The sequence below is a fragment of the Triturus cristatus genome, chromosome 4_1, assembly GCF_964204655.1.
Source record: "Triturus cristatus chromosome 4_1, aTriCri1.1, whole genome shotgun sequence".
Classification (NCBI taxonomy): Eukaryota; Metazoa; Chordata; class Amphibia; order Caudata; family Salamandridae; genus Triturus; species Triturus cristatus.
In genome coordinates, this window is record NC_140585.1 from 145,030,130 (window position 1) to 145,051,561 (window position 21,432).

The 21,432-nt window shown below is 44.5% G+C and overlaps 2 non-coding genes across 2 annotated transcripts; one reads left to right on the forward strand and one right to left on the reverse strand.

The window, feature by feature from the left end:
- Positions 1-8,288: 8,288 nt before the first annotated feature.
- Positions 8,289-8,361, reverse strand: TRNAV-AAC (transfer RNA valine (anticodon AAC)). The gene has a single exon. It is a non-coding gene; the product is annotated as a tRNA-Val (tRNA).
- Positions 8,362-9,443: 1,082 nt separating this feature from the next.
- TRNAE-CUC (transfer RNA glutamic acid (anticodon CUC)) lies at positions 9,444-9,515 on the forward strand. Its single transcript has one exon. It is a non-coding gene; the product is annotated as a tRNA-Glu (tRNA).
- Positions 9,516-21,432: the final 11,917 nt, after the last annotated feature.

Sequence of the window (21,432 nt, forward strand, 5' to 3'; positions counted from 1 at the left end):
TGTATCTTTCATACGTCTTTGTTCGTGTTCTTGTTCTTCTTTAATTCTATTGTGATGATATTGTAACATCTGTAGCATCTGTGATGGGGTATTACCTTGTCAGGTACTTTCGAATTTCAATACTCTATTCTTGACTTGTAGTAGAGAATTTTCAACTAATTTTGTCACAAACAGATGTGGGTATGACTCACTACTGGCTTTTATACCACTATTTATACTAAAACATTTTTCAAATCGGGAATAGAAATCACTAGTATCTTCGTCTGGTTTTTGTTTACAGGCTGAGATTGCACCCCAGTCTTCCTTTTTCGTAGTTAATAAACGTGGCAGTACCTGTATTAATAATCCTGCTAGTGCTGTAGTCTTTTCCCCAAGCCCTGCTCCTGCAGCTCGGGCCTTTTCTTCGTTTTCTAATGCTGTCCAATCTATCTTTTGGTCTCCTACCTCCCATTCTTTTTCTTTGAGTTTTTCATAAACACCGGCGGGTAGTAGGACTTTTAATATTTTCATAATGTCGGGGTAGGTATACTCTCCCATGAGTAACATGTCTTTTATCTCACGGTGAAAACCTGCTGGGTCCTTGTCATGGCTGGGTACTACTTTCTTCATTTCTAATAATTCTAGTTTAGTTATAGGCGTGTACACAAATACGCGTGTGAAATTATCGCCGGCACCTCTGATCGGGTGCACTTCGCGTAACGGGTTCTGTCTATCTATGTGATACATTTTTCTTCCCATTATGGGAACTGAGACGTGTTCTGGGCATACGAAATTTAAATATTGGTTTCGGGATTCTAGTATTTCCTTAATCAAATCAGTACCTGACCCTCTCCATATGTTTGTGAGTAGTTCTGTCAATATGTCAGGTAAGGGTCCTGGATCAGAGTGTTGGCTTTTATATAATATAAGGAGGTGTTGAATCATGTATATACTAGCTAAACGCTGTTCATATGGGTCTAGATTCAGAAACGTGTGTGCAAGTACATCGTCATTGTATTCGCTGGGACTGTCAGCCCATTGTACTGCTGACCTGGCTAATTCTTGTTCGTCCATGGAATCGAGCATGTGGTACCCCCTTCGATCTCGGAGTAATTTATCAGCGGCTTGGAATAAGTGTTCGGGGGATTTTGTATTTAACATAGGGTTTGGAAAATGTCTATTATATTCTGGACGTATTGGACGTACCGGATCATTAAAACCTCTGGTATTATTATGGGGTCTTCCTCTACCTACATAAGCTATCGTTTCTACTTGCTCTGACTCTTGCTCCTCCTCTTCTCTGTTTAGATCAGCGGCGTCTACCTCTAATCTTTCTTCGTGTATTCGTTCTACTTCTTTGCGGATCTTTCGGTACATAGCTACTATACATAACTGTTTATCATGTCTTCCTTCTGATATATTCCGGCCCCAAGTGACAAGTGTTTGCATTTCTTCCGGATTTACCCCAGGCCGGTCTTGATTTCTAATTACACAGTTTATGAGGAAACGTAACAATTGTCCCTGTACCTCCGCTTTCTGATACTCCATGGCTCTGCTAATACTTTCAGGACCTCGCCCTGACTGGACAAAGTGATATATATTTTCTAAATGTGTATTCATTCCTGGTAACTTCGTTAAATATATTGCAGCTCGTCGAATACGTAATGATGACAGCAGCATTTCGTCCCGTTTACCGGGCACAGGATCATATCTACAATCTACTAGAAGTTCCTTAAGCATGTCGGGATTTGCTAGTTTGGGCGTACGTTGGAGGGCTAAATCTCTAAGAGTCTGTTTATTTCGCGGCGGAGTGGCAAACATGTCTGTCGTACCTCCTGTAGCACCGTCTGAGGTGCTAGGCACGAAAGGATTCATTGAGGGTGAGACAGCAACCGTCGTTGCGGGAAAAGCTGTAGAAACAGATGTGCTTGTCGGAATGTGTGTCGAAGCGTGTTGTTGCGGAGGTACAGACGAATGCTCTTGGCGATGAGCATCATCGGCAAGCAGCCTATGTGGTGCGGTATTAGCATACTCGGGAGCTGCGTCATCTAAATAGCGGGAAAGGAAAACATCTTCTGCGGTTCTGGGATGCCCCTTGGGATGTGCTTTTATCGGAAACAATGGGGGTGGCAAGTCTTTTGGTATTTCCGGAGTAGCCTTAGGTAACCCTTCGGCTAGAAGTGGATACATACCATTCATAAGGGCGTTTCTTTGTCTATCTACTTGTTCTGATTTTACTCGAGTACCTTCCTCAAGTAATTGATTTTCTCTGACTTTATTTGAATTCTCCTTACCCTTACCTTCCTGTCTAAGTGCTTTTTCTGTACGTCTATATGATTCTTTACGCCATAATTCAATGGCATCTTTCTGTGACTGTCTGGCTTTCTTTTTCCATAATTCTTCTTCTACTCTCATGATGCAATCTGCATCCCAGGTCCCCGCTGCGGGCCATCTCTGACTCTCTGGTAATTCTTTGGTGTAGTCCACCCATAAATCAAGAAATAATACGGCATCTAGACCATGCTTATGATACATAAAGTATCCTGGGGTATCCCTAGGTGGAATGGGAACAGCTTCTTCGAGTACACCTTTTCTAGTTTTGATCTGTCTTAGTTTCGAAAAGAGCGGCATTTTTAGATCTTGTTTTCTAGAACACACTTTATACAAGAAAACACAATAATGAACAGTCATTCACACCACAAAAAATATAGAACGTATTAAAACATGTAACGCTTAACAGTTTTACGAACAATGATAACTAATAGAAAACTAGTTATTGACATTATACTGACACTAGATAATACTTATTCATATGCAAGACATACTATATTACTATATATACTGCTAAACAGTACAGATACACTGCTGAAACAGTGCAGACCGGATTTGTGTACCCAAACCCGTCTTGACCGGCACAGACTATGTGCACGTAAAATGCCTCCCCGGTAATGGTACTCACCGGGTAGCTCGGAACGGAAGGCCTCGGAACGGAACTGAAACTGGACCGGACTGGACTCGACTCGACTGGACTCGGAACTTCGGAACCTGGCGGGTCTCTGTATACCTCGGATCTTGCTCTCTCAGCTAGGCTCTGGTCGGGATACTTCGCACTTCTCACCGCCTCGTCTGGGTGTTGATCGCAGCCTCAGTCGTCCCCGCTTGGCCAGAAGGAGACACAGGAAATCCTGCAGATACGCGTTTTTGTTGTCCGTTCAGCTGTGGCAGGAGACCGGGCCTGCAACGCACCGCCGGCGCGTGAGATGAGAAAGTGTCCCTGTTCGGGCGCCAATTTATGTGGTAAATATTTCGTTACCGGTACTATTTTTTATGCGGTAAAATCTATCAAGAATAACTCAGTAAATATACGAGGCAGAATCCGTGGTATTAGAGGTTTTAAAATGCTTTATTCCTATACAAAGGAAGACAATTCGAATTGTGGGCCTTCTATTCCATCACCACGAAAGTTCAGGAAGGAAGGAACATATATTATTGACAGATAGGCAGTTTTATAGAAAATACATTACAGTAAAACAGATGCAAGAGGCTTAACAGCTGATAAAAGGTGCATACGTAGCTAATAGAGGGCGTAATTCAAGAAACGTCACTAAACATGATGTCACTAGTGGGTGGATCCATAAAAGAATCCTGCAATGTCAGCAGAAATGTTTGGCAAGGATGCGCACGCAGCCGCATGACGTGTGATTGACGTGCAACTAGAGGGTGAAGGAGACTTGACATTTAGCTCTACATGTGGAGACAGAAGTCTGGGGTTATGTCAACCTAATTCCAAATCATATCTAATATCCTATGTTTAAAGAACTGTGTTATCCAAAAGGAAAGGTCTCTTAGGATAGAATCTTATTCTATACTGACTATACTGACTGTTAGTGCGTGTACAAGCGTCTAAGTGTCTACACTAGATGCGAGGGGGTAGGAATATTCCATGGTAACGGGGCTATGAATTATTTGCATGAGGACAGCGAGGCCTGGCCCCTTTGCACGGTAGCTGGAGGAGTGTTTACCCAAACTACTAGACAGGAATGCATCGGATGGGGAGCGAGGGAGATAATCTCGAAGGTGAAATATAGTTTTTGGCAGGCGACAGGCTGGATCAGGCACCGTTAGCCGCGCAAGGAGTAAGACAAAGTTCATGGTCACAGATGCGGGCTCAGACTGGAGCTTTCAGAGGCAGAAGGCAGGAAAAGGCTTGATGACAGAATTCGGGCCTACTCGCCTGAATCTGTAAAATGTGGAAAGTGAACCATATAAAGTCGGTGGCCTTTCATACTTAGAAAAGGAATATCTGACTCATTCATGGCGGATCTGAAAGAGGACATGTTGACGGTGGACACACATATATTTGCGTCTTCAAAAGTGGAATAGGAGGGAACATACATGTACTTATAGCATGCACATGGAGCCGTTGGGGTCTACGATAGGGGACATAACTGATCACAAAATTCATATTTCCTCAAATCTGTGCACGGCTGTTTGTACCACTGCCTGTAGAGCCAGTAATGTCTGAGTATGTTGATAGCCAGTGCTTTAAGTGGGCCGGGTCTCACCGGTGCTGAGCACCGGCAGTTTTTTAATGTGGCCTCGATACGGGTTTCTATCGGCTCTGTTTTGTGCCCTGGCACAGGCGGTCTGTTTTTTCCCGACTGCAGTGACAGCAGGCACATCCATGTGCACAGCACACTGCTCACTTCTCACTAGTGGAGAAGTGACGGCATGACGTCATGCCAGGTGAGCGCTGTTAGTGAAGGGAAATCCTTTAAAGAGAGTCGTTTTCTCTCTGGATTTCCCTTCTCTTGTTGAAACTCAGGAGCAGCAACATCGTCGTGGTATCACCAGGGCTTTAGGTGGAAGCTTTTTCAATAATATATACAAGCCGTAGTTGCTGCTCATTTATCTTGTGCAACTAACAACCATTGGCAAAGCTAATAATACTGACTTGTTGTGGGTATGATTTTAATTGTTGTATCACATATCTGAATGCAATGACCAAAACAGAAAAATACAATACAATACAATACGGCTAAACTGCCGACTTTGGTGCAGGAAACCAGGGTTCACATCCTGTGATTCTGGGCAAATCACTTAGGGGCATATCAACAAGGGCTTTATCTCTGCTTTTTTTGGCTTTAAAAGCCAAAAAAGGAGAGATAAAACTAGCGCTCTATCAACAACAGGATGCTAACACGCAAATTTGCATGTTAGCACGCTTTTACTCTACGCTTCCCCTTGCATCTCTAATGAGATGCAAAGGGGGCGTTCCAGAGTAAAATAATAGGAGAAATGTCGCTAAGCGACATTTCTCCTATTATCAAGAATGTCGCTAACCCTGTTAGAGACAAAAAAAGCAGCGCTAACCGCGGTTAACGCTGCTTTTTTACGTCTGCTAATTTTCAGACTTAGCCATGATATCCTATGGAAGGTGGATATCATGGCTAAGTTTGCCTGTCCCTATCAACAAGGTAACGTGTGATTATCGCTGGGTTTCCAGCGATAATCTCACGTTAGCCTGTTAGCGTGTAGATTTTTATCGCTATTGAGATAAGCGTTGCTAATAGCACGCTATCTCAGCGATAAAAATTCACGCTAGCCGGCGATAATTATCCTCACGCTAAGAGCGCTGAGCGATAATTATCGCCGGTTGTTGTTGATATGCCCCTTAGGGGCATATCAACAAGGGCTTTATCTCTGCTTTTTTGGCTTTAAAAGCCAAAAAAGCAGAGCTAAAACTAGCGCCCTATCAACAACAGGGTGCTAACATGCAAATTTGCATGTTAGCACCCTTTTACTCTACGCTTCCCCATGCATCTCTAATGAGATGCAAAGGGGGCGTTCCAGAGTAAAATAATAGGAGAAATGTCGCTAAGCGACATTTCTCCTATTATCAAGAATGTCGCTAACCCTGTTAGAGACAAAAAAAGCAGCGCTAACCGCGGTTAACGCTGCTTTTTTACGTCTGGTATTTTTCTGACTTAGCCATGATATCCTATGGAAGGAGGATATCATGGCTAAGTTTGTCTGTCCCTATCAACAAGGTAACGTGAGATTATCGCTGGGTTTCCAGCGATAATCTCACGTTAGCCTGTTAGCGTGAGAATTTTTATCGCTATTGAGATAAGCGTTGCTAATAGCACGCTATCTCAGCGATAAAAATTCACGCTAGCCGGCGATAATTATCCTAGCGCTAAGTGCGCTTAGAGATAATTATCGCCGGTTGTTGTTGATATGCCCCATAATCTCCCCGTGCTTGAATGTGTAATGTAAATACGGTGCTCATGTAAAGCGCTCCAATACCTTCGGGTGGGGTTCGCGCTATATAAAATATGCTAAAAATTAAAACTATGCTAATTTAGTTTAGGTGTTTTAAACCACGTCCTTAATCACATTGGCCACGCCCCTTTAAGAGACCCCCTAGTTTTTTCATCCCTCTCAAAGCCCTGTTCTTAGCTGGTGGTGCCCCTTGTACTGTGTCAGTGTGCTGTAAACAGGTGCCCGCACGGGTATGTGTGCCAGAGAAGAGTCGTGTTAGTTCTGTTAATCTGTCACGGTGCAGGAAGGTTGCACATTTGAGTCTGGCACCTTTTAATGCCATCTGGGTCAGAAGTCACCTGGTCTGTGTTTTCTCTGAACTGATTCCCACACACTGTACTTTGATTTACTTCAAGACGTAACCATTGCGTCACATTTAAGTGTTTCAGCTTCTAGCTGCATGGTAGCTGGTTTGTGAAAACAGACTGGCTGAGCGCCAAGGACTCTTAAAGTAAGATTCCAGGCGCGGGCTGCAGTGGAGCTGGAGTGTGCAATGTTTATTTGTGATATTGAAATCTCACTGGGCTCAAAGTCAAGGAGCGATTTTGAGATAACGTGCCCATAGGAACACTGTGCACATAATCAGGGAGACCACTGGTCACTGACAAACTCAGAAGCACGGATAGCTCAGTCGGTAGAGCATCAGACTTTTAATCTGAGGGTCTAGGTTTCAAGAACCCATTCGGGCGGAAGAGATTTTTTTTCTGTTATTCTGCAGATTTGAAATGGAGGTGTTTTTCTAATTTATTTTGCCTTTTACTCTTTTATTTCTATCGCTCTAACTTTTCCTCTGTTGTCATCCGGGTTTAAAAAAAAAAAAAAAACAGTAAGGACTCTACCTGTTATAGAAGTTTCCACTTTGAATCAATCGAAGTTTTCTGCCTACGCGGCCACCTGTGACTATGGTCTCAGTCATTGAAAACGAACCCCAAAGCCCTCTGACCACAAGCAAACTTCTAATTTATTCCAAACCACACTTCCTGCCAGTGCTGCACGGTGACCGAGTCGAGCTTCGCTACCAGTTTATTTTATTATCCTTACTACGCTTGTCTGCTCGCGTCTCGGTGAAACCCCTGATTTACTGTTTGTAACAATTTATCAAGTAGGTTTCCACAAGGGAGGGGAGAATTGTATTCCATATATTTAAAGGGATGTCAAATCTGACCCCACTTTTTATTTTCATAACTTTGAATTTTTTGCCACAACTTGTTATTTGTGAGACAGATGCTGATGAATGAATTGAGAGAAAAACAGTGGAATATGTAATTTGCTGAAAGCGAACTTAGAGCCAAAAGGTAAAAGGTGATGCGCCCTCACGGGTCTTATATTTACCACCAAAAGTGTTTCTTAAAAAACACATGCCACGGTCCAATCTCACACTCTCTTAACTCATTCCGTGTCTGTGCTTCTCACCCTCACTCTCTCGTAACTCACTCCAGCACCTGAGTCCCTCACACTTTCTTAACTTACTCCTGGTGCCCGAGTCTCTCACACTCACACTTTCTTAACTCACTCCCAGCACCCGAGTCTCTCACTCTCTCTTAACTCACTTCCAGTCAGTGTCCAAGTCTCTCACTCTTTCACACTCTCTTAACTCACTCCCAGTGCCCGAGTCTCTCACACTCTTAACTCACTCCCAGTGCCCGAGTCTCTCACACTCTTAACTCACTCCTGGTGCCTGAGTCTCCCTCAATGCTCAGTCTGGCCATTTCGTGCCTGTGTTTGTGTAAACATTGCTGTCTGCCTGTGTCAGTGCCTGGAGCATGTGCAGTGCCTGTGAGTGATGGATGGCAGCGGCTGTCCTGCTGTCTGTCTGTAAAGGGACAGAAAGAGTCCGATGTCTGTCTTTGAAGCAGCTGCGTGTGGATGGACATTGGAAAGGAAAGTGTGTTGAACACTGGCGCTGTTACGTTTTCAGCCTTAAATTGAATTCCATAATAAAATACTTAACTTTTGTGAGTTACTTTTTTAAAAGGGAAAAAAAGTGTTTCCGCCCGGTCTCGAACCGGGGACCTTTCGCGTGTTAGGCGAACGTGATAACCACTACACTACGGAAACCCATGTGGAGAACAGGGCAGCACCTTCACCTCCAATAAGCAGAAAGCATTGAACGCAACACTTGATAGGCACGGTGGTATGGAAGCTTTTCTAAAGTTCTCTCACTGAATGCGTAGAACTCAAGATTACACAGATAAGATGTCTGTCACTGAATGCATAGTACTAAAGTGCTGCACAAGGATCGTGTCTCTCACTGAATGCACATCACCGTGGGCGGCACGAGTAAGGAATCGCTCACTCAATGCACATTTCACTGATCACTGCACAGTTAAGCAGACTCTCACTGACTTCATGTCACTGAAAACATCAAAGCATGTGAGCTCTCACTTGATTCTCATGCCTGAATCCTGCACAGCTAAAATTCAGGTCAATGAATATGCGCGAGTGAAAGCTGCACAGCTATGAGCTCTCACTGAATCCAGATCACTGACCCTGCACAGCTGAGTGTTCTACATTCACATCTAATAGGAATCTCACTTAACACCAGTGACCGATGCACAGATAAGAGCTCCCTGTTCACATATGTTCCTATCACTGAATGTAGATCACTTAACGCCGCACGGCTGAGGTCCGCCTTGCTCACGGCTGAGAGCTTTCACTGAATGCAGATCACTGAACGCTGCGCAGCTGAGGTCTCTGTTCACGGCTGAGAGCTTTCGCTGAATGCAGATCACTGAACGCTGCGCAGTTGAGGTCTCTGTTCACAGTTAAGAGCTCTCACAGCCGAGGTCTCTGTTCATAGCTAAGAGCTTTCACTGAATGCAGCTCACTGAACGCAGCTGAGGTCTCTCTGCACAGCTCAGAGCTCTCATTGAATGGAGACCCTTGGACTTTTCCCAGTCACCCAGGCCTCGGTCTCTTCTTCCAACAGCCTCTTTGTTTTGTCTGTCTCCTTGCGTTGAAGTCTGCAAAACAGTTTTTTTTCGCTGCTATATGAGACTTTTCTGTGTTTTCTGTAAAAGCATTGGTAGGATTAATGTGAATATAAATCGCACCCCCATCCAAAATTCAACGCACGAGTAGCATCACGGGGGCTGCATTGTTGTAGTCATTAAGCGCTGAAATGTCCCATTCAGACACGCTCCCTGGTGGTCTAGTGGTTAGGATTCGGCGCTCTCACCGCCGCGGCCCGGGTTCGATTCCCGGTCAGGGAAGTGTAACTTTTACTCGTTATTTCACTTCTGTGCTTTTTTTTTTTTGTTTTAAATATAATTTTAAGTGGAATTACACTGCTTACTTTATGATGGGTCCAATATTCGAGGCATGTATTTATGGTTCACATTTTAACGATCTTAGTGACATAGTTGTTTTTATTAATCTTTTTGATTTCTGTTGACGCCCCCTCCCCCCACTGAATGGGTTATTGGAAGCCCTGGGCACTCACATAAGTTCTAAGGTGTTAATCTAAAGCAATGCTCAAACTTCAGAAATACATCAAGTATTTATAGAAATTAAGAAATATTTTTGGTAACCCACAAACATAAATCGAAATTCTAATGAGACGGTTGGTGTTTTTCAACGGGTGCTTTTATTTTTCAGAGATAAACCCATAAAGTGGGCTCTTCCATATCTCTTCATCTTTTAAGCTCCTAAGGCAGCCTCTGTAATTCCCTCAGAACAGACAGAGCTTCTGTGAGGCCAACACCCGTCCCATCACTCTGAGCGCCACTTGAGCTGCTCCAACTTCATTTTTGGCCTCGATTTAAAATCCCTCCACAATTTTGAGTAATTTATGAATCTACTAATATTTTTTTAATTTTCTGCAGTCACTGACCACTGAGTAGGCATTGCAGACCCCCGGGGGTCGCGGACCACTGGTTAGCCATCTCTGACTAGTCTTTTGTTGACTTTATGAAGCTGCGGTGTATTTTAGGAATCTAATATATTCATGTTATTGTTAGGCTCGGGCAGAATTATAACCCCACCAGCAGAATTGGCGGAATTTAGTAACTCCTGCCAAATTCTGCCAATCGGCACTTGGCGGAATTATTCTGCTGTTTGAGCCTTGTGATGTTCACCGGAACAACGCAAGGCTCGGCAATGCACGCTTGCGAGCGCGAGTGAGATTTGCCAACCCCTTGCGTGATTTCCGGTTTCCACGGAGCCTTCCAGTGCCATTTTCTAAAACTGGCAGTCAGGACTCCCTCTCAAGTCGATTTTCTACTCAAGAAGAAGCTAAATCAACTCGAAAATACTTTTTTGAGTGGATTTTCTACTCAAACGGACGGTTTAGGTAGTTTTTCCTTTAATTTGTTTTTCAACAGGAAAAGCCACAGGGACTCCAACATCTCCTTCCTGTCCAGAAGGCTCCTCCCAGTGCTTTGTCCATCTCCTTGTCACTTTCCTTTGGATTTCGAGGTAATGTAGAGTTTCTGCTAAATACTGATACCCAGCGACTAGAGCGGCTGACTCCAAAGCGCGGGGCTCATGGTTGGTTCCCTGATGCCAGCGGCAGCTCAGCTCAGCATCATGTGACTCCAGGCTATAGGTCACTTAATCTCCCCTATGGCCTCCGGCACCTTGAAACCTTAAGGGGCAATATTTTTGCGCTTTTCAAATATGGATTATTAGAAATATGGATGATAGTTCCTGCTAAATATCGCTTTCTGGGGTGTGGTGGAATTATAAACTCATTGGTGCGCTTGAGACTTGTATAGATGGTGCTTGCATGCGCAAGCGAGATTTTCCGGCCACTAGCGAGAGAGATTTGCTGGGCGCTAATGTGACTTTCAGTTACCACAGTTACCTTCTGGTGCCATTTTTATGATGCAGGTAAGCATGAGTGGCTGCATCTGAAGCAGATTCTCTACCCGAAAAGCAGCTAAGTCAACTAGAAAATACGTTTTCGATTGAAAATTCAACTTGCATGAACCGTTCACTTTGTTTTTTAGTTTACTTTTTTTTCAACAGGAGGGAAGTTTTCCAAAAGCTCCAACTTCCTCTTCCTCTCCAGAAGGTTTCTCCCAGTGCTTCGTCCATCTCCTGGTCACTTTTGGATTTCAAAGTGAAAGGTTCACTTTCTTTGTCTGAAATTCCTACTGTATATACATACTATTGGATTTCAAGGACTTTGTTTTGGTGACATCACAAGTACGTTCAAAATCTTTTGTATAAGGGTTTGATTTTTTTGATAGAGAGCATGCAACAGTATTTATTTACATTTTTATTCAAATTTTAAATGTGATTGTGATGGGTGGTCTGGGCTTGCAGTAGGGGCCTCGTTTGTTTAGCATTTAGTTTTTTATCTTTTGTAAAGGAAAAATGTTGCAGAGTCAGTACATTTTCTCCATGTTTGTTCAATGTATACCATTAATTTATTTTACCATGTGGCCTAGCCTGCCAACGAGCCATCCAGACAGTACTAGTCTTTGGGTACATGAAACAACTGTTTCTCTGGTATATGTTGTTTCAAAGCACCAATTATGCCAAGGATGGCATTGTATTCAATGAAAAATGTGTTTTTTTAAATGTAATTCACATTTTTTCTGCAAAAAGTGTATATTGGTGGGATCATAGCTGATGCTTTGAGAGGGTGTTTGTTGGTGTAAAATGTTTTTACCTCACTTAATTTTCGTTTTTAGCATTGCTGAATTAATGGTAGTGTTTTCTTAATTGTTTGTTATACCTCCTTTGTCTGATCAGTGTGTGTGTGTGTTTCACATAGTCACACACACTAGCCCTAGGTATTATCTAGGGATGGGAACTAGAGGCACAGGGCATAGGGACTAGCCAGCCTCCAACACAACATGTAAACACAAATAGTTTCAAGTCTCAGTTTATTGTGCAGTTAATTAAAACCTTTACAATCATACATTAAAATTTTTTTCCTTATACTTAAAATTAATAGTTGTTAAAACACAATAAAATGGGAAAATCACAGTAAAAGGAAAGCCCAAAAAGTAACATTAGGTTTGCAAAAGACGATATCGGACAGGCTAGGGATATAGAGAGCGAAAGTGCAGGGTGCGGAGCAGCAGTTTGTTATTTCTAGACTTCCACTTAGGGAAACCGAGAGTGCTGTGCTTGTCCTGCAGCAGAATTGCTAATCGTCCCTTTCCTGAGTGTTTGCTATATGTTGAAGCCCTGTATGCTTGCTTAGGAGGGGGCTGAACAGTTATAGCTATAGACTTTCTAAAAATAGATGCAGAGGTCAGTGCTTACCGTGGCAGGCAGCTATAGGTGCCCAGTTGCATTGGTATGTAGTCTAGCAGCATATTTGGGTGCAAGGGCGGGATAGGGAGTTTATTTTATGCGGATTACGGGAACAAAATGCAAGGCGACTAATATTGCACATGCAAGATATTAATAGAGAATGTCTATGTTTGACCTAGCATGTAGAATGCTGGGTACTACTTTACAAAGGTCTTACTAAAATATAGGGGAGAGTACACTAATCTGTGTTTGGCCTGATGCTTGGCCATCGAAAGAGAGGTATTTAAAAGGGCTTTCCACCTAATAATAGCATTTTAGATACATAATGTACTAATCTTTAACGTATACTAAAATAACAGTTCTGCAGCAACTGTACAGTCCTTTAAAGCGCGGAATCTGCTAGTCCTGATATTACTATGTTTCCTGGTTAAGCCGGCAGTGCAAGCGTTGACCTGTGTAGGATGACTCAAGGGCCCGCAGGCAGTTCAGCTGTAATTCAATCTGTGACCTGGAAACCTGCCTTTTTCATAATTGTTTCTGCAACAGATAAGTATTTTACCAGCCGACAGCTTAGTTGGACGTCCTCACCAGAGAAGAATGCTTTTACTGCTTGTCTGCAGGTTCGAATGGCTTTCATGTTAAAGATGGGTCTTAACAGAGTTCGTCAAACGATTTTAGGGCCTTGCAGATAGTTAGTAGGTGCACTATATCCTCCTCCCCTTCTCTGCAGAGGCGGCAGATTGCAGGCAACGGGGGGTGTAGCCAAGGTGGCATATGATATGCAGATGGTAGTATGCCTAAGTGGAGTTTCAGGAATTTCTCTTTTATCGCTCTTGAAAAGCTAGGAGGAGGTACACTTGAGGTGAGGCCATGTTGTAGGTCTGTAGGGTGAACCAGCCGTGGGAGCGCTCTGACAAGGCAGCTTTATCCACTATAAGTGACTCTTTTTTTATCACTTTATTTACAATTTTTTTTAAACTAGCAGTCGATGTTGGTAGCTCCCAGAGTTCCTGCAGTCCCAGTTGGCTGAGTGATTTGTCCAGATAGTTTCGGGCTGGGCATGTCCCCTTGTTCTTCAGTTCTTTCCACAGGTGCATGTTTAGGAGTCAGACGGACCCCTTTTGATTTTAAACCAGCTTTTAATAAATGCCCCTCTACGGACAAGCTCTTGCCTTTGAAACCCAAACTCCAGCCTCAATTGTGCGGGGGATGTGTACCTTGGTAGCCCAACGATCATTCGAATTGCTTTTGTTATTGTGTGGTCCAGTATATCAGCATCTCTCCCTCTCATGGCTTCGCTTCCGTAAGTTATCGACGGTAAAAGTTTTGCCTGGATCACTCTAATTAAGGGAAGGAGGTTTGGACCAGCGATGTTATTCTTAAGGTTCCTTAGCGCCACAGCGATCATTAATCCCCTTTTTTTTTATGGCCTCAGTTTGCGCTGTGTACTTTCCTTTATCGTCAATCATGATTCCCAGGTACTTGTAGCTTTGAACTGCCTCCAGTTTCCGTGACGCCAGATACCATTGTGGTTGTTTCTTTTTTTTGCGCCAGTTCACACAGTGTTTTTGTTTTTTCTCTGTTGATTCTGAGTTTATTCCCCTCAGAGTACTGAGTTGTTGAGTCGAGCAGGCGCTGTAAACCCACCGGTGTCTGACTTATTAGTACCAGGTCGTCTGCGTAAAGTAAATTAGATAGCTGGAGCACACCTATTTTTGGTGCATGCGAGTTATTTTCGTTTAGGGTAGTTGAAAGCTCTGCCATAAAAAGATTAAAAAGTAATGGGGCAAGTACGCAGCCTTGCTTTAATCCGATGGTTGTTGGGATCCTTTTTGATAAGTGGTCTCCTCTGCCCAGTTTGACTTGCACCCAGGTGTTACTATGCAGGAGGACTAGCTGTTTTAGGAGTAGTGATGGAATGTTCATTTTTTCCAGTTTTTGCCACAGTAAGTTCCTATTTATGTGATCAAATGCGGCGCTATAGTCAACAAAACATAGATATAGGGGCTGTTTTTTGGCGAGTGCAGCATCTATCACTAATGAAAGGGTCATGATGTTCGTGGTAGCGCCCATGTTCTTGCAAACGCCTGTTTGATTTAACGGGATTGCAGATGTTTCCGCCGCCCAAGTTGTTAGTTCTTGTAGGAGCAGTCCTGCGTAGTATTTTGCTTCGTTATCAAGCAGAGCTACCAACCTATAATTTTTTGGGTTGTCCCGGTTGCCGTTTTTATGGGTGGGGGAAATGATCGAACCCCTCCATGAAGATGGTATCGTAGAAGTTTGCATGATTGAGTCAAAGGTTGGTTTTAATATGGATGCCCAATATTCTGGATCTTGTTTGTATAATATGGGCGGGCTCCCGTTTGGGCCTGGGGCACCCTTGCGCCTGCCTTTTGCAGATGTGTTTACGCGTAATTTTGAAAAATTGTTCTGGAGTTGGATTAGTAGACAGTTGAGGTGTTCAGGGATCGCTTTCGGGTGAGGGAGCATTGATATAAAGTTGGGTTTCCAGATCTTTATTGAAGTGAGTATGTAGGAAGGTTGTCCAAGCCTCTTCAGTAACGTATGAGTTAATGCCTAAGTTAGATGAGCTGGCAAGTGTGTTGACCTTTAGCCAGAATTGAGCGCTGTTGTTGTTTTTAATATCGTGCAGGAGTTTTGCCCAGAAGGCCCCTTCAGCATCTTTTTTTAGGCGCCATAGTAGTTTCCTTCGTTTGACTTTCAGAGCCCTCAGTTCTTCTAGGGTCGTGTGGTCCAGTTGATCTTTCTTTAGTCTCCGGAGTGTACGGTTTATCAATGTTCTGAGATTTTTAAGTTGCGCGTTGTTTTCAATATGAAGGAATGGGCATTTCGGTTGAGCGAGGCCTGGGCTTCTCTTTGAATATGATTCCTTTTTTACACCGTATTTGTTTCCTAGTTTCCTTGTAAACATCTCCCAACTTCTTAGGCTGTCAGAGTCTGCAAGTTGTGCCTCTTCCATCAGTAGTTTTGCGAGGATGAGAAACCCTTTAGGGTCGTCTATTTTGCATTTTATTCTCTTTTCCATAGCTGTAAATTCTAAGTTGTGGACGTTTGCTGACAAGGTTTGTGGTGTAAAGGATGAACATATTGTAATTTCCTGTGGTAGATGATCGCTGTAATTAGAGATTCCGATGTGATAATCAATTATTTTTGAAAACATACAGCGAGGAACAAATGTGTAATCTATTGTAGTATTTGCTATTGAGTTATGGAATGTTGCAGTCTGTGGGCGGTCTCCAGGAAATCTTCCATTTAGTGATCTAAAGCCCAGCTGTTCAAGGATTGCTAGAAGCTTCTGAGATGTTTTCGGTGTTTTCGGTGTTTTTGTGTGACTCCCGCCTACGTTATTATCTTTTATTATTGCGGACCATGCAAAGGGATCATCCCCCATGTCGGTTTCTTCAGGTGTTCGCTTAAACATGTTTGCATTGAAGTCCCCAGTAATAATCAGCCTATTGGTCTGCTGTTCCGTTAAAATAATTTCTAGCTTCTCCTTCAGCTGCAAGATTCCTTTAGATCTGCCGCGCGGATGTAGATAGAGGTTTATAAGAATTACCGGCTCATTTTTTTCCTCCCATTGCAGGGTTAATCTGAGTACTTGCATAATGTTTGGGAGAGTTAAGTTGAGCGACATTGACTCCAGAGCGTAAATCCTCTTTATGGAACTGTATGTAGCCAGACCTCCCTTGCTGTGTCCAAATTTGGCACTTTTTGTTGCAGGTGTGGAAAACAAATTGAATCCATTCCGGGCTGGCGGAATTTCACACCAGGTTTCCTGGAGCGAAATTATATCGAAGCCTTCTAAGTAAAGTTGCAGTTCCCGGTCAAAGATCTTCTCTCCAACCCCGTTAATGTTCCACAAACAGATTTTAAGAGTTTTATTTTTTATTTCGACATTGGGTACACAGAGCTTTGAGTGTCACGGGTTTTGGTTTTTTGTATTTATGGTCCTCGATAACCAGGTCCACTCTTGTGGGGGTGTGGTTTTTGTTACGTTGGGTATAGGGTAACGCTGGTCCCTTGTTTCATTGCACTCTGGGCTTTCGCTGCGGGCTCCGCGAAGCACTGAGTAAGATTTATTGCTCAGTTGTGTCCCCCCGGATCCTGTTTGATTTGACAAGATGTTAATTAGTGGTTCCGGGTATCTTGGTTTGGAGTAAGGCTGAAGCTTGATACCCCAGGTGTTAAATTTAGCATGTTCTTTTAAAATTGTATCTGCTACCGTGGATGAGGCCCAATCTGTTTTAGTTGCTTCCACCCCCGGATACTCCGAGGACTCCACAAATTCTATTGACTCTAGGTCCTCGGATCTTAGGGTCTTCAGGCTGTTAATCGAGTGTATTAAACGTAGAATGTTTCCTCTGTTGAGTATATCTATCCGTCCCCTGGACTTATATTCGGGGTGGAACATGATTGTTGTGGGGTTCAATTGCGCAATTTGGACTATAGATGGTTCTTGGATGATTTTAAGTGTATCCACTAGCTCAGGAGGTTCTCTTGGGGTGGATGGGACCATGCCGTCGGTTATGCCCTCTTTAGCATAACCTCTTTTTTCAGGGGGGTAGATCTTTTAGGCTTCTCCCCCGCTTATGGGTGTTCTAGGGGAATTGCTTCCCTGCGCTCCTGTCCCCTCTTCCAAATGTTCTGGGGGTTCCTGGTGACGCTCTGTCGCCTCGCCCAACTGGGCTGAAGTATCTAGTGGATCTGTGCTGAAGTCTTTCCCCGAGTCTCGGACCGTAGCCCTACCAGAGGGGTTTAATTCAATAGGTTCAGTAAGTTTCTGATTTCGCCTCTTCCTCATCAGCTTCCTTCGCTGCTTGCGGGTAAGCGAGCTGGATGATGGAGAGTTCGTTTTGTTGCGCTTTGTTGGCCCCGGCGAAGGTGTCCGAGATCCAAACCTTGTTTGGTTGTTTTCCTCTGAGCTTGTTGGGACTGAGGCCTCTTCGTGGGGGCTGGAGTCTGGTTTCTGGTCCGTAGTGGCCTGCCTCACGTCCCCAGTTGTCAGTCGTGGAAGTTGTTGCTCTGCTGTACTTGTTATTATGGCTGACCCTTTCGGGGTTGCCTTCTGTGACACGGTATCTTTTATGTCAGATAAAAGATTGTCCATTGCCTTCGGAAGGGTAGCCAGCTTGTCTATTAGTGTTGCACAGGTGCAGCTGGCCTCTGTTATTTGTGTCTCTTCCTGTGATCTTCTAATCAAATTATTAAGGTCTGCCAATTTGTCATCGATATTTGCCACAAAAATCGAGAGGGAGTTCAGAACTGACAGTTGAACATCCATCTTATCTGATATTGCATGGCGTTAACTGACATTTGCATTGTGTGTAGCAAAGTAGTCCAAATGTCTTGTTTTTCAGTCTTTTTCCTGTTCTTTTTGCTCTTCTTTTGAATGTTTTGTGTTATTCCTTGGTGAGCTATTTCTTCGTTCGAGTTCGACTTGGGGACCGAGAGAGTAAGAGGCAACTAATTCCTCCCATTCCTCCGGTGTCAGATAAGAGCATTCGGGTTCAATTTCCTGTGTTATTAAGGAGGATTGCCGTTGTGTGTTATTTTGTGTTGTTGGTTCGTCTTGTACAGATCTTGTAGTCAGTTGGCCGTGACTACCTTGCGGGCATTCCTGTGTAAGTTGGGAGAATACTTCCAATATTGCCTTTGGAGTAATCTGAATTTCTCCCACCGCCATTTGAGTTGGCATATGCAAGGGGTCTTTATTCCCCATCATTGCAAACTTGGACTCGAGCCCTGGTAAAGGTGGGAGGGAGATTTATTTTGCCGTGTGCGGATCTGTGTTTTGCTTTTCCGTTGCTTTTTCCTCCTGTAGCGGCAGTAATTCAGGAGTAACTGAGTCCGCCTTTTTGATAGTAATTTTATTGTGATTGTCAGCAATGCTGTTAGCAAGATCACCTGGATCTTGTTCCTCGTACTCATAGTGCATTGATCCCTTTTTTCTCTGGGTATGTGGTATCCAGTCAATCAGGGTTTCATCTTTGTTGTCGCTGAGAAATGTGTGAGTATTGTGGCTTGTGTTCTCTCCATCTTTCATAGCCCTTGTAAGACTGTTGGTCCGAGCTTGATCAGCTGTTTCACTTACTTTAGTTTTATTAATATTTTCCTGGGTGTTTACTTTTGGCGTCGGCGTCAGCTCTAGTTGGTTCAGTTTGATATTTTTTTCTTCCTCGTATGCCTTGTCCCCCTGTTTCATCTTCCCTTCGTACATCTCGTACCTCTCATCTTCTGAGCTAATTTCGCGCAGTCTTGTAGCACCTGGCACATCCCTACTGGGCGAAGGCCTCTCGTAGCCTTTATCTAGCTGCTGCTGCTCTTCGGTATAGAATGTTTTGATGGGTTGATGGCTAGGCATAGAACCGATCCTGCGTCTTTTAGAAATGAGAATTTGGTATATATTTTTTTGGCTGGTGGTTTTTAAGTTTGGTGATCCCAGTGGTTGAACTGTTTATGTTGACTATCGGCGGTACCTGCGGGCTGCTAAAGAGTGGGGAGATCAGGAGAGTTCCCTTTTCCTCTGTTGAATGAGCTTCTATGCTCTCTAAATTCTCTATGGCGGGAGTCTTTTTTGTCCTGCGCGTTCCCCTGTTGGGGTTCGACGTCACCTGCTGTCTTGTCTTCCCTGATCTCATTGTTGCGTCCGATGTGACTTTCGTTGCGGGTCCCTCCGCTTGCCACCCCCACCTGCTCCCCCCCCCAAGGCTCCGCACAACAAGAGCGGGGGCAAGCGGGGTAAGGTGTGCGGGAGGCAGCGGGTAGCGCTAGCACTAGGAACAGCGCAGGAGGGAACCAGAGGGCCGGGAGGGCGGGCCGGGAGGGGCGAGAAAAAAAAGGAGCTGGGGTGGGCAAGGGAACAGCACCCCCCACACGCATGCAGCAGTCAGCTCTCACCAGCCAACCCTCACCAGCCAGTTGCCTCTAGTCCAAGCGATAAGCAGCGTTCCGATTTCCTTACCGCCTCTCAGTATGGCGTGCGGGCGTTTGATGGTGACTGCGGCAGTGAAGGAAACGACAACAGCAAAGGCGATTGGTGGTGATTGCTGGTGAATGGTGGCAAGGTGAAGCGCCAGGAGGTCGCCTGCTGCATGCCGCGGATTTTTTCACAGGGTCCGGGTCCGTGTCCGCGTCAGCTGTTGCAAATCCGTTCAGGACTCCCCCACACTTTAGCCCTGCTCCAGGACCGCCCGGCGGCTTGTGGATCCTATGGCGGGTCGGCGGCGGCAGTGGCAGTGGTAGCTTTCAGCGGCTTTCAGCGGCGGTTACAGCAGCTTCTGTGAACCATTCCGCAACTTGCGCAGCTCCTCCTCCTCGTCGAGTATTCTGGCAGTCCAGTTTGTCTTCCTCGTGAAGTAACAGCCTCTCGATTTGTTCCCTCAGGCTTCCGATTGACAGTCTAAACACAAATAGGGCTGTCCCTAATAGGGATTCCTACAGGTTTTATAGAGATGCGCGTCCACTGGGGGCATCTCACAAAAAGTGAAGGACTGTCCTCACACACCACCTGGTGTCATGCTTCATCATAGGCCGTCCTCGCCCTCCAAAAACTTCGTTTGATGGAGGGCAGGCATAAACCTGGAGACAGGGTTGCACTTCTATAACTAAGTGGTGGCCCGTGAATTAGTGAAAAAGTGATCTAAAAACCATTGCAGTTGTTAATAAACTAATTTAATTAAAGGTACAACTGCATGGTATTAAAAGAAGTGAGCGGTGATTTGGGAACCAACTATCCCTTCACTGTGGTAGGTATGGTCAACATGTTTCTGCTTTAAGGTCCCCGGGAGGGTACATAGCATTCATCAGGACCAAGGGGTTGTTGGAGGGCTCCGCCTTTTACCTATAGTATAAAGGATCAACCACTAAAAGACCGGGGGTTGTAGGGATCAAACACCCCGCTAGTATAGTCCTTGCGCGAATAACCCTAGAGCACTATCCTATTTACTCCATGGGAGGTCGAGGGTGGTAGAGCCTACTGTGACATTTGTCATCTTCAGCGCTTCCAGCCGTGTCATTTAAACACATCCGCATCGCCTCCCCGTCGGTGTTTTACATAGGCCACCATTTTGTCTTTGTTCCCCATACCATGTGGGCGGCGGCCATTTTGTGTCGTCAGTTTCCATAGACCTGCAAGTGTTTTTTTTTGTCCATGCCTCTTTCCTTGTTGTTGATTGACCATGTGGCAATTTTGTCAAGACAGACAGTGTGCTTTTGCCATGGGCCAAAAGACACCCAGATGATGGACCGAATGTGGAACAAATCAAACATTCACTCCAGTCAAGAGATCTGGGTTTAATCCATCGTTCTTTTGCTCACCATGCCACCCCAGTTTAGATCCAGCCATTTGCAAATCAGTCTTGACCATGCTCCTCATGTTAACAGTCCAGCCCAAACTGCCAAGCCAGGTCCTTCTTGAACCAGAAAAATGCATCCTGGGATCCATTTCGGGGTATCACCCCTCATCAGCCAGGTGAGCTGGAATCCAGTGGCATAGTGAGCCAGGACCCATGCCTGGGCATACCAGGCGCCCTTAGGGGGTCATTACAATGGCGGAAGGACCGTCGCCACCAGTGTGTGGCATGTACAAGCTCATGCATGGGTGGTTCTGTGCGCTCTGGGACCAGTGCAATTTGACGTAGCGGGTAATGTGTGAGTGTATCAGGAACAATGAGTCTGGAAGTCCTTGTTTATGAGCAAAATCTGGTGCAACCAGGCCACCCCTTTCAGTCGGTAATTGTAATTTCGCTAACCCCACCCTCCTGCGACCTGTCCTCCATATCAGGTATGTTAATAGTGTGTTCAGTGCCGTGAAGTAGTGATTAGGGATCACTATGGGTAAATTGGTAAATTAATATAGTACACGTGGTAGCATCACCATTTTTGATATTGCTATGCATC